The 10,000-nt window shown below is 40.0% G+C and overlaps 1 protein-coding gene across 6 annotated transcripts in view; it reads right to left on the minus strand.

Annotated features, from left to right (window-relative positions):
- The window catches only part of LOC138047474 (SH3 and PX domain-containing protein 2A-like), a 28,549-nt gene that overhangs the window by 15,110 nt on the left and 3,439 nt on the right, over nt 1–10,000 (minus strand). Inside the window, exon 1 of one of the 6 annotated variants that reach the window (XM_068894342.1) lies at nt 9,908–9,967. The exons of 2 other annotated variants lie outside the window; for them this stretch is intronic. The gene's annotated coding sequence lies outside the window, so the exon portion shown is untranslated. Of the gene's footprint in view, nt 1–411; nt 562–9,907; nt 9,968–10,000 lie in introns of those variants that run through there. 3 more of the 6 variants (XM_068894343.1, XM_068894340.1, XM_068894341.1) reach the window with 3 other exon arrangements.

The following is a 10,000-nucleotide window of genomic DNA, read 5'->3' on the forward strand; positions in this document are numbered from 1 at the left end:
TTCAAAAAATATAAAAAATGGACCCGCGAACACAAGGGCATTATTGGTGACCAAAGCCATTGAAGGCGCAAAAGTCCTGGGTGACCACCTCTAAATCCACCACATCGTGGCAAAAAATAGAAAGATGTTCGTCCTCTAAACGGAAGGGGTGACGGAATTATGTTGCATGAAATTTTGCGTCTGTCTGACTTTTTGTAGACGGAGACATAAAAAGTGTCACTAGTGGGGAAACCGTTAAAAGCATTTGAAGGAACTTTTCAATTTGTCTTCTTGACGATCCCTACAAGGTATTCTTAAAACAACTCTCTACAGATATCTGAAAGATTCATTGATTCACTATCCGGCGTTCAATCATCTTTCGAGGAACGAGACACTTCCAAGGTAATGAACAACCACCTATCAATAACCTACCTTGAGCTAAGCGTTGAGCTTTCAGAGCCTAAAATCAAATGGAGCGGCTTTTAAGCGTTTTCTAAAGCCAAACATTGCAACTAAGGCTTAGCAGATTAAGCCAAATTAAGCTCCTGTTTTGCCGGCTGTTTTGCTAGGGAAAGGGATGTTTTATTTGTTAAGTTACTTAGTGTCATATTTCTTTGATCTTTCATTGTTCTTGATCAGGTTCTTGATGATAGAGTCTTTCCTGTCATCTTTTGGAATGCGAGTAAAAGCGATTAAAGATGACACTCGAATGACACTGTCTCGACGACGGAGTTTCTTAAATACTTCAAAGCTGCTTTACAAGCTTTCCCTTTTCTGTGCGTTGAACTTCATCAAAGCACCGTGAGTGCTCAAAGCCTGGTCATGATGTTTACTAGGACATGTATTAAAAGGTGACTAAGAAGAAAGGCAGACTAAATTGCATTCCAGGGTTGCTGACGGTTGAGTGCAGAGTTTGTTGACTCTTTCGCAGTTGTAATCACAGTAGTCCTGATGTTAAATCAACAAGTAAATATTTTGATCAAGAGCCGATATAACGTAGTTTATATTATTAGTAATGCACTATATTTCGGCTGGCCAAACCAGCCTACTTGGGGTACAATGAGAGTTTACACTGGCGGGCTTTCATTTACAGACGGTGTATAGATTAGCCTGCGCTCGCAGACGTATTTCCGGTTGTCGGGCGGAGAGAAGCGACAACCGGAAATACGTCTGCGAGCGCAGGCTCTGTATTTAGATATGATGAAATATGGTAGTTACTACTAATTTGAATTCAAATACTAGAAGAGAAACGCAAAAATAACAGCAAAGACTGTAAATAATAAATGAAATCTAATATATTTAGATCGTTGGGAACAATTGTCCTGCCTTGTAATCAGATTGAGTCTCTATTGCCTTCTCACGAGGACAAATTCAAAGCTATTCAAGTTTACTACTTTGGAAGTCAGTTGTTTTTCCGGTGTCTTGTGAACGTTTGCGATATCGATGAAAAGTAATAACCTCTTATGTTAGAATAGGTGCTCCAATATCATGACTTAACTAGCAAACGTAACCACATATATAACCGCGACGCTTTTGGTAGTTTAATCTTGTCAGGCGCGTAGCGTCCTATACGCAAATACGCACGTGCGTACTTAAAGTGACCAGAAAATTTTGAAATTTTAAGCAATTGTTTCTATTTTTAACTTTTACTTGTACTCAACCAGAATTTCCTTATGAAAACACCACTTTGATTTAATTCTAAAAACTAAAACAAAAGCTATACCATTTTCTCACTTAGTTTTGCATTGTACTTTTTTTACACTAAACAATGCAGCAGTGTTGTTTGATCAGCGTGCAACAAAAAGGCGAAGTTGCAAAGGAGCGACGTTCCAAGAACGTTCTTGACAAAGGAGCCACGTTCCGAGAACGTTGTTGACAATTCCAGGCACGCTAGCACAACCAAAACAATGTTTTGTTTGCGCCAAGTTTGCTCAAAATAAGGGCAAGACGCTTTGTTCTTTGCTTGTATTCACACAACTATTTGGAACAAGAAATAAAGAACGCAGTATTTTTCACTTAGTTTACTTAAGTTTCTAGATCATATATACTTGTGCGTACTTGAAAAAAATGACCACGCTACGCGCCTGCAGTTCTTTTATCTATACGTAAGTGGAAAACCGCTCAGGAAATCACCGTAGTTTGTATAATGGTATTTTGCCAAATACGTGAACTTGATTGAAACTGTATATAGACCCGCCTTTATTTGAGCACATAAAAGAAAACATTATATTCAATAAAAATCAGCTGTTTCTTCTACTTGTGTGCGATGCGTATGTCCTTACTGTGAACATGACGACATCAGTAAACCTAACACTTACTAACGTCAATTGCTCGGGACTGTACTGTTGGCTCTCGTTCTGCCACGACCTCGGCCCATTATTTCCCAGTACGGCCCTCGTGCTGGGTTAATAAGTTGTTTATTATACGGCATCGTTTCTTTGAGCGATCGGACACCTCTCCGCTCCGTAATTTTCGTCTTCCGTCATCGAACTTCAAACTGTAACTTTAAAGTAAATTCCGCTAGCTATAATTGTGCGGCTGTGCTGAAAAAATTAAATTCCGCTTATTTAAAACTTTTTGTGTTTCGCTCAAGTTGAATTTCCCGACGAGAGAGAAAAAAAAAAAAAAAACAGGCCGTTTCCATGGTAATGGTCCGTACTGTAAAACCCCGGCCGAAAACCAGCCAATCAGAGTGCTCTATTTAGCCTGAGAATTGTTTGCCATATAATGATGTCACCACTTGAAATTGCCTGGCTGGCTCATCCTGTTACCTCACAGTTGTCAGGGCGCTGAAGCGTATTTAAACGCAGACGTAATTCCGTCTTCTCTAAGACAGCGGAAAATGTGTCCACGTAAACAGGCCAAATGCGTTCGAGCCCCGTGTTGGGTGCCCGTTTAAAACAGGAACCTACGGATTGCGATACCGGAAAAGCATAACCGAAATATTTACAACCAAGAAGTCCAGGCCTCCTTGTAAAACATGATCCGGGCTAGCACGATTTAAGCAGTTAATTGTAGAGGTGACGCAGGCAGGAAAAAATCAGTTATAAGTAGACTGCGTGTCTTTCTTTCGCTGCTCAGTTCGGGAAGAATGAGATAAAATAATGAAGGGGGTAGTTTCTAAAGAAACTGTGGTGCTGCGTCGGTGGGGAAGTTGTATACAAAAATTTGGTTTTATCAACGGAGTTGATAATGTAAATTGACCACCGTACAGAGATTCTAAAAGCTGACGTTTCGAGCGTTAGCCCTTTGTCAGACCTTCGCTCTGACGAAGGGCTAACGCTCGAAACGTCAGCTTTTAGAATCTCTTTACGGTGGCCAATTTACATGATCAACTCCGTTGATAAAACCAAAAATTTGTGAGATAAAATAGGCGAGGGAAAAACTGCGTGCGCGAAATTTAACTCGCCCGCATGACATTAGGGAGCTTAAGCACGCGCGTTTTTGAGACGCGAACAGAAACCGGAAGAGAACATTTCGCGGGCCAGGACAGTGGTATCTCTCAGATTTTTATACTAATCATCTCTTATGGAGAAAAGATACTTAGTAATGTAAATGTGGTTGTGTGAATACAAATTAAAAGAGAAAACGGCTCACTTCCGGTTGTCGTCCGCGTTTCAAAAACGCGCGTGCTTAAGCTCGCTATTAGTTAACATGTCACTTTATTCTTGTGTCACCTCGCGCTCCCTTAGCTGGGCGAAAGAGGGATGGCTCGCGGTCCAGTTACGTGGCCATTCATATTTCCATGGAGATGCTTCAGCAATCTTTTCTAGATTAGTATAGGATAAATGTAAACAATTCGGCCAAAGGAAAAAACGTAACAGCAACGAATGTCGAAACCGGCCACGAAATAGAACAAGACGCCTATGAGGGCGTATCCGTGGGATCATAAACAGTTAACATAAATTGTCCAGTTACAGCTAACAACAACTACGGGTAAAATTCGGAAAATGACGAGAGTTTACCAGAAAGATGAATCTGTAATTTAACTAGCAGGTATTTGTTGTAAAAACAGAACTAGAGGTTATTTCATATTATTAATGATATATTTGCAAATGGGAACAAGCAGCACAGTAATACCATCCGAATTTACTTTTACTAAAGCTTTTTGAGGAATGCCAAGATAACTGAAAAGGTAAGATTTCCTTGGAATACTTCCTGGAGATCGGCCGCTCTGAGTTTGGGTATAAATCAAAGTAGAATAATATGTCTTCTTGTATTTGATTTTGTTGTTGTATTTGGTTGATTAAGGACTTTATTCTAATATTTTTTTCACGTTTTTGATTCCTGTACTAGCCTGTGGGGGAGGGGGGGGCAGTTCTCCTAAATAAAATAAATTGGGTGGGGGTGTGCGTCCCGCGTCCTAACGCGTCCTAAAACCCTTACCCTACTTTCAGATTAAAATCTGCGATTTTCCTCACCCTATTTCAGACCTGAACAAAAATATGATACCCAATTTCAGATATGACTCTTAAAATCAAGCCCTTTTTCAGACTTGAGAACGGCTTTTGTTGATGGTCTTATCGCCTAATGATGAAGAAGTGGCTTCTTCGAAAAAACATCATGACCCACACATACCTATATAGCCAATATAAGGGAGTATTCCCCCTTCCCCACCGGTGTACAAAGAGGAATGGATTTATATTTTGTTTGAGTTTTGCAAATTTCATTCACTTGACCTATCACATACCATGTGTTGTGTATTTTTTTAAATGTGATCTGTGCGATGCAAGTTATGTTGGGTATACAGCCGGACACCTTCACCAACGCATTGCTGAACACAAAAATTCGGCAATTGGTCGATATTTTTTGCAAGCTCACGATAGCAAAGATCTTTTGAAAGAATGATATTTTATGGTCTTAATAATTGCCAGGGCAAATTCGATTGCTTGTTCTACGAAATGCTCCTCATTAAGAGGAGTATATAGTGGTACAACAGTATTTTATTCTTCTGTAATTTTGGTTTGTTTATCCAGTAGCTGTATCATGTTACTTTATTTTCTGAAATCGTCTTTAAATACTTCATAACGTGTATGTAATTCGTTAGATTTCCAAATAAACTTGATGAAGGCTGGTATTGGCCAGCCAAAATATCGTTAAAAAAATTTATCTTTGCGTTGTTGTATCAGTCGTGCAGTAGTCTACTTGATTCTACAAAAGTTAAGCCCATTCGGATGGAGTCAGTTCTTGAATCGGAGACCTCTGCGAAGTCTCCGTGACGAAAATATCTAATCTTCTGTTTTTTTAACTTTGTATTTGGTTGCTTAAGGCTTTTTTATAACATTCTTTTCACGTTTTTGATTTGTGTAGTAGTGGACATGGATTTATTTTGTTGTCGATTTCGCAAATGCCATTGACGTGACCTATCACATACCACAATGATTCGATGCTAGTCTAAGGGCGCTTTCCTAATTTGTCAAAATTGGCCGGTCAGACCTTTCAGTTTGCAAACAAAAGGCAGCAATTTGAAGGAACAATAGACCTTATTCATAAATGGCGGTCAATTTATGATTCTTTTGTCCAAGTTCAAATTGCCAAGTGCCTACCAAGCCTATATATCATACTGTTAATTGAAAAGAATTCTTGCTCCAAGATGAGGCTTGGTAAAGGGTCCTGAAGGGGTAAAATGAGAACTGGGATTGGCCTCTTTTTGCCCTGGGAAAATGGGATTGTTTTAAATATTAAATAACGTTTTCTGGTGTTTTCTGATGCCCATATCTTGCCCTCGTCTTGCGGTCAATGATGTTTGAGTAATCTCGTAGACTCTCGTAGTCAAATCTTCTCGCTCTTCGGGAGGAAAGACAAACAGCAGACTGTGCACAGCGGTTGCAACCAAGCCAAAGTCTCTGAGCATGCGTATCCGCTTGTGTACAAGCAAAATGGTGGGAGCACATGGCTCGTCGAGCAGAACTCTCATCGTTGTTGTGGACATCAAGTATATTTCGGCTCAAAATGTTGTTATTCACACCGAGAACTGTAAACTAGAGTTACTGTTGGCTTTTCCAGTAACCCAGGTGGAGAAGAATACTCGTAGAATGTGTGGCATAGATGAATCGAGTAGAGACGCAGAGGATTTGCAGATTTTGCCCTGGAAGTGTTTTACATCGATTTCATAGGCCACTATAATAATAATACTATAATACTCTTTGTTTGTCCCCCCAAATTTTGCATAAGCAATGTTTGCAGTTTCTCCTGGGACTTACAATGGTCCCAAGAGAAAACAAAGACAATGCTTATTCAAAATTTGGGTGGACAAACAAGGAGTATTATGGTATTTTCCGAAGTGGCCTCTCAGAAAAGCCCCCCGCTTTGGGCTTAGAACTAAAGAGAGAATTGGAAATGTTCCAGGGGCTTTGTGCACTTCATTGTCTGTCAAGGTGATTCAACGCCAGGTCATGTTTCAGAAAGGCTCTGTAAGACCTGTAAACATCGTTTTTAAACAGAGATCGCCAAGTGTGCGACCCTAAAACCTGGGAGTGACAAACACCAAAATTTGCCAAAAACACTGCTAAGGTTGAGAGAATTGCTGTTACAGACAAACGACACAAGGCTGTCGAAAGGTGGAAAAAGAATTGAATGCCTACGATGTGGGAAATCTCCGAAATTGGACGACTGTAAAAGGACTGCTACAGGTCATTTAAAATATACTTCCGGCGAGTTCATAATTGTAATCCGCCGAAGGCCAATGAACAACCGAAGAAAATCAATGAGTATTTAGAGCCAACGGACAAACGCCCAAAATTCTGGCCGCGATGATGGTCCCGAACAAAGGTGCTTATTTCAAAAAAGTGGTTCTCTTCTAGAGAACATCACGTGAGTATTTTGCTCATTACATGGTTAACAATACACAGTTCTGGATAGACAATGGATAGAGATCGACTCATTTTGCATCCTTTGCTTACAATAGATATTTTTCAACTTGTTTATATCCAAATCCTGACAATGTCTTCATAAACGAAATGGACGATTTTATAACATGTACTTTGTTAGCACATATTAAAAAAAAAAGGAAATCCAATTTTAAAAGTTGCTCTTGATGTTGTTTTAAGGCTTGACTTTCAAAGAAAATAAAAGTTTAAATTACCACCTTAATATATGCCGTGAATCTTCGGGACATCGTTCGGGGTTGTTTTCGAAAGAGGTAACCAGTCTTAATTTCAAAAAAATGTGATGATATGAAAACAAAAGAGCTGCTTATGTAGAACACTGGGATTTTCCAGAATAATGCCCGTGAGAATGGGATTTGGAAGCTGGGAAATAGGATTCGGAAAAAAATTGGGCTGGGAAATGGGATTGGTACCCCCCCCCCCCCCCTTCGGGACCCTCTTGGTAGGCTAATTTGCACTTGGAGAAAAGAATTATAAATGTGACCTCCATTTATGAATAAGGTCTATTGTATGCTAATCTGTACATTTTTCAGGAGGAGTATATATCATCCTCGAAGTGTGTTAATTTGAAGGTGTTGTAGGGTTAGTCCTTCCAAATGCTCGGTCTGACCCGTCAGTTATGTCAAATGGGATCAGTACTCGGATGGGAGACTGCCTGCATGCTGTCCCCGTAACAAAGCTGCTAATTTTATATTTTTTTACTTCTTTTTCTTTTTTTGTGTTTGGTTGCTAAAGGCTACTTTCTGATCTTCTTTTCACGTTTTTCATTCCTGTATTGGGAGGAATGGTGATGGAATCCCTATTAAGGTGGCTCCATATGGTTATCTGCTGTTCATTTGGCGCGCGCTAGTATCCACTATCCACGGGAATTTTCGAATTGCTTTTAATCGCACCTCTCTCAAGTATATCGAAATAAACTTCTAAAAGAAAAAACTACTACAAAATAGGGGTTACAAAGGTAATTTCGTCGCCTTAAGAATTTGTATGTTTTAGCTCCCCTTAAAAAATTGTCTTACAAAATTTCTTGATGTTGGCAGAGCTCTGAGCGCGATGGCTCCGGTTGTATCATACGGGATTCTTATCGAGTGGTTAATCTACTATCCCTGGGATACGCATATTTGTGACTACGAAGAAGAAAAAAACTGGGTTATTGACGTGGTCTGCCTACTCGGGCATCCCGCGTAATTAACGTTCAAGTCAAATATGGTGCAGAATCAAATCATTCAGTCAAAGGGGAAAGGCTCGTTCTCACAGCTCAAACAACACAATATAATGTAAACTATAGCCAAACGACACATGGTACAACTTAAAATGAACCATTTAGCATCGCAGGGATGCAGGGATGGCGCAGTGGTGAGAGCACTCGCCTCCCACCAATGTGGCCCGGGTTCGATTCCCAGACTCGGCGTCATATGTGGGTTGAGTTTGTTGGTTCTCTACTCTGCACCGAGAGGTTTTTCTCCGAGTACTCCGGTTTTCCCCTCTCCTCAAAAACCAAAATTTGATTTGATTTGCGTTAACTTGTTAATTTCAATTTACAGTGTCCCCGATTAGTGCTCTACAGCGCTATAAGATTAGACACTTAAATAAAGTTCCTTTCCTTTCTTTCTTTCCAAAACGGTTTTGCACAACACCAAATGGTCGAACCTGTGGTGGAAAGCTTAAAGGAACTTGGGATGGCTTAGCTTAAAAGGAAGTGGAGTATCGTGACTTGAGCTAGCATCGCCGAAACCAAGAAAAGGTGAAAACTGAAATGGATCAAATGTGAAATAGAACAGCGAACTTCTGAAGTCATGACGTCATCAACTGGCGCGGAAATACAGCGCTCGAAATGGGATTGAAACTCATTCGCATTCGACCTCCGTTTCACAGGAATCACAACAGTCGGTGAAAAGCATACGACAGCTTCTATAATAGCTACCATTCGTTCTAGCGCGCTACTTCAACAAATGCTTAGCAGTATCCTACAGGAAAACTCATTTGAGGTTATGGGAACGAACCCAGCGTCATCATGGCAGAAATTGAAACTAAATTGCTAAGCCAGAGCTACAATGGATAAAACCGAGAATTTGGAAATGTTAAATTGATGCCATTTCTTCATTATAAGATGCAAGCAAACGAGAAAAAAACCTGTCTAGTCTGTTCAATACGCAAGCTAACAATTCACATCAAAATATTAAGTTTTGACATTAGAATCTGCGGCAGAGAGTGAAATCACTTTCTTCGACTCATCAGTGTGTAAAGGGGAAAAATCGCAAAGAGAATGTATTCTCGACATCAAAACGCCCTAGACGTTCCAATTCAACAGCAACCGAGCCTAACACTTCACCTCATGCCAAAAAAAGGGCAGCTTCTGCAGGTACCGGAGCAGAAATTACGTGAAACAAAAGAAATAAAAGACAGAAAACAAAGCAACTCGAAATAAAGACTAATCCAAAGTGACCAAAAACACAGTGCTTTTCGGTACCTGCAGAAAGACTCCAAAAAAGGTTTCATTCCAGAGTGAAGCAATCAGGCTCCTGAGAACAAACTCGTCAAAAAACGACATCTGAAGATGTTTCATCTCGGTTTAAATCTAGCTTCACCGAAAGAGGTTACAAAACAATTAATCGAGAGGACACTATTATCTGGGATCACTTTTTTCGGAAGACTAGCTTTTGTGGCTTCACGACAAAAAACAAAGACTTAGAACCGGATTGCTGTTTCGCGTTGATACTGCTGGGTGGTATATAGCTACGAATTAGTTCCTCTTCACGACAAAAAACAAAGACTAAGTCCACCATTGCAGAAACAAATACATTGAGAATCCTCTTCTCATATCATACAAGAGAGGGAAATCTCTCAGGTCTCTCAGTGACATTAGTATGCTGATTAAGGCCAAATTGTAAATAGAAGGCTTCCTAATTAGTAACTGATACAAATCCACACCAGGAAGGCCTTGCACAGTGCGTGCAGGCCTTCCACTTTCCTCAATAAGTTCTACACTGCCAGTAGATTACCCTATTTAAAGCAGAACATGTTTTATAAAATTAGACACTTACCAAAAGAGAACTGAATGAAGCACTGAGTTACTCGAGGTTTACATAAAACCGAAGTTGAACGAGTTTTAATCGTTTTCGAGAGATGTATTTTCG

The sequence above is a fragment of the Montipora capricornis genome, chromosome 4 (assembly GCF_036669925.1).
Source record: "Montipora capricornis isolate CH-2021 chromosome 4, ASM3666992v2, whole genome shotgun sequence".
NCBI lineage: Eukaryota > Metazoa > Cnidaria > Anthozoa > Scleractinia > Acroporidae > Montipora > Montipora capricornis.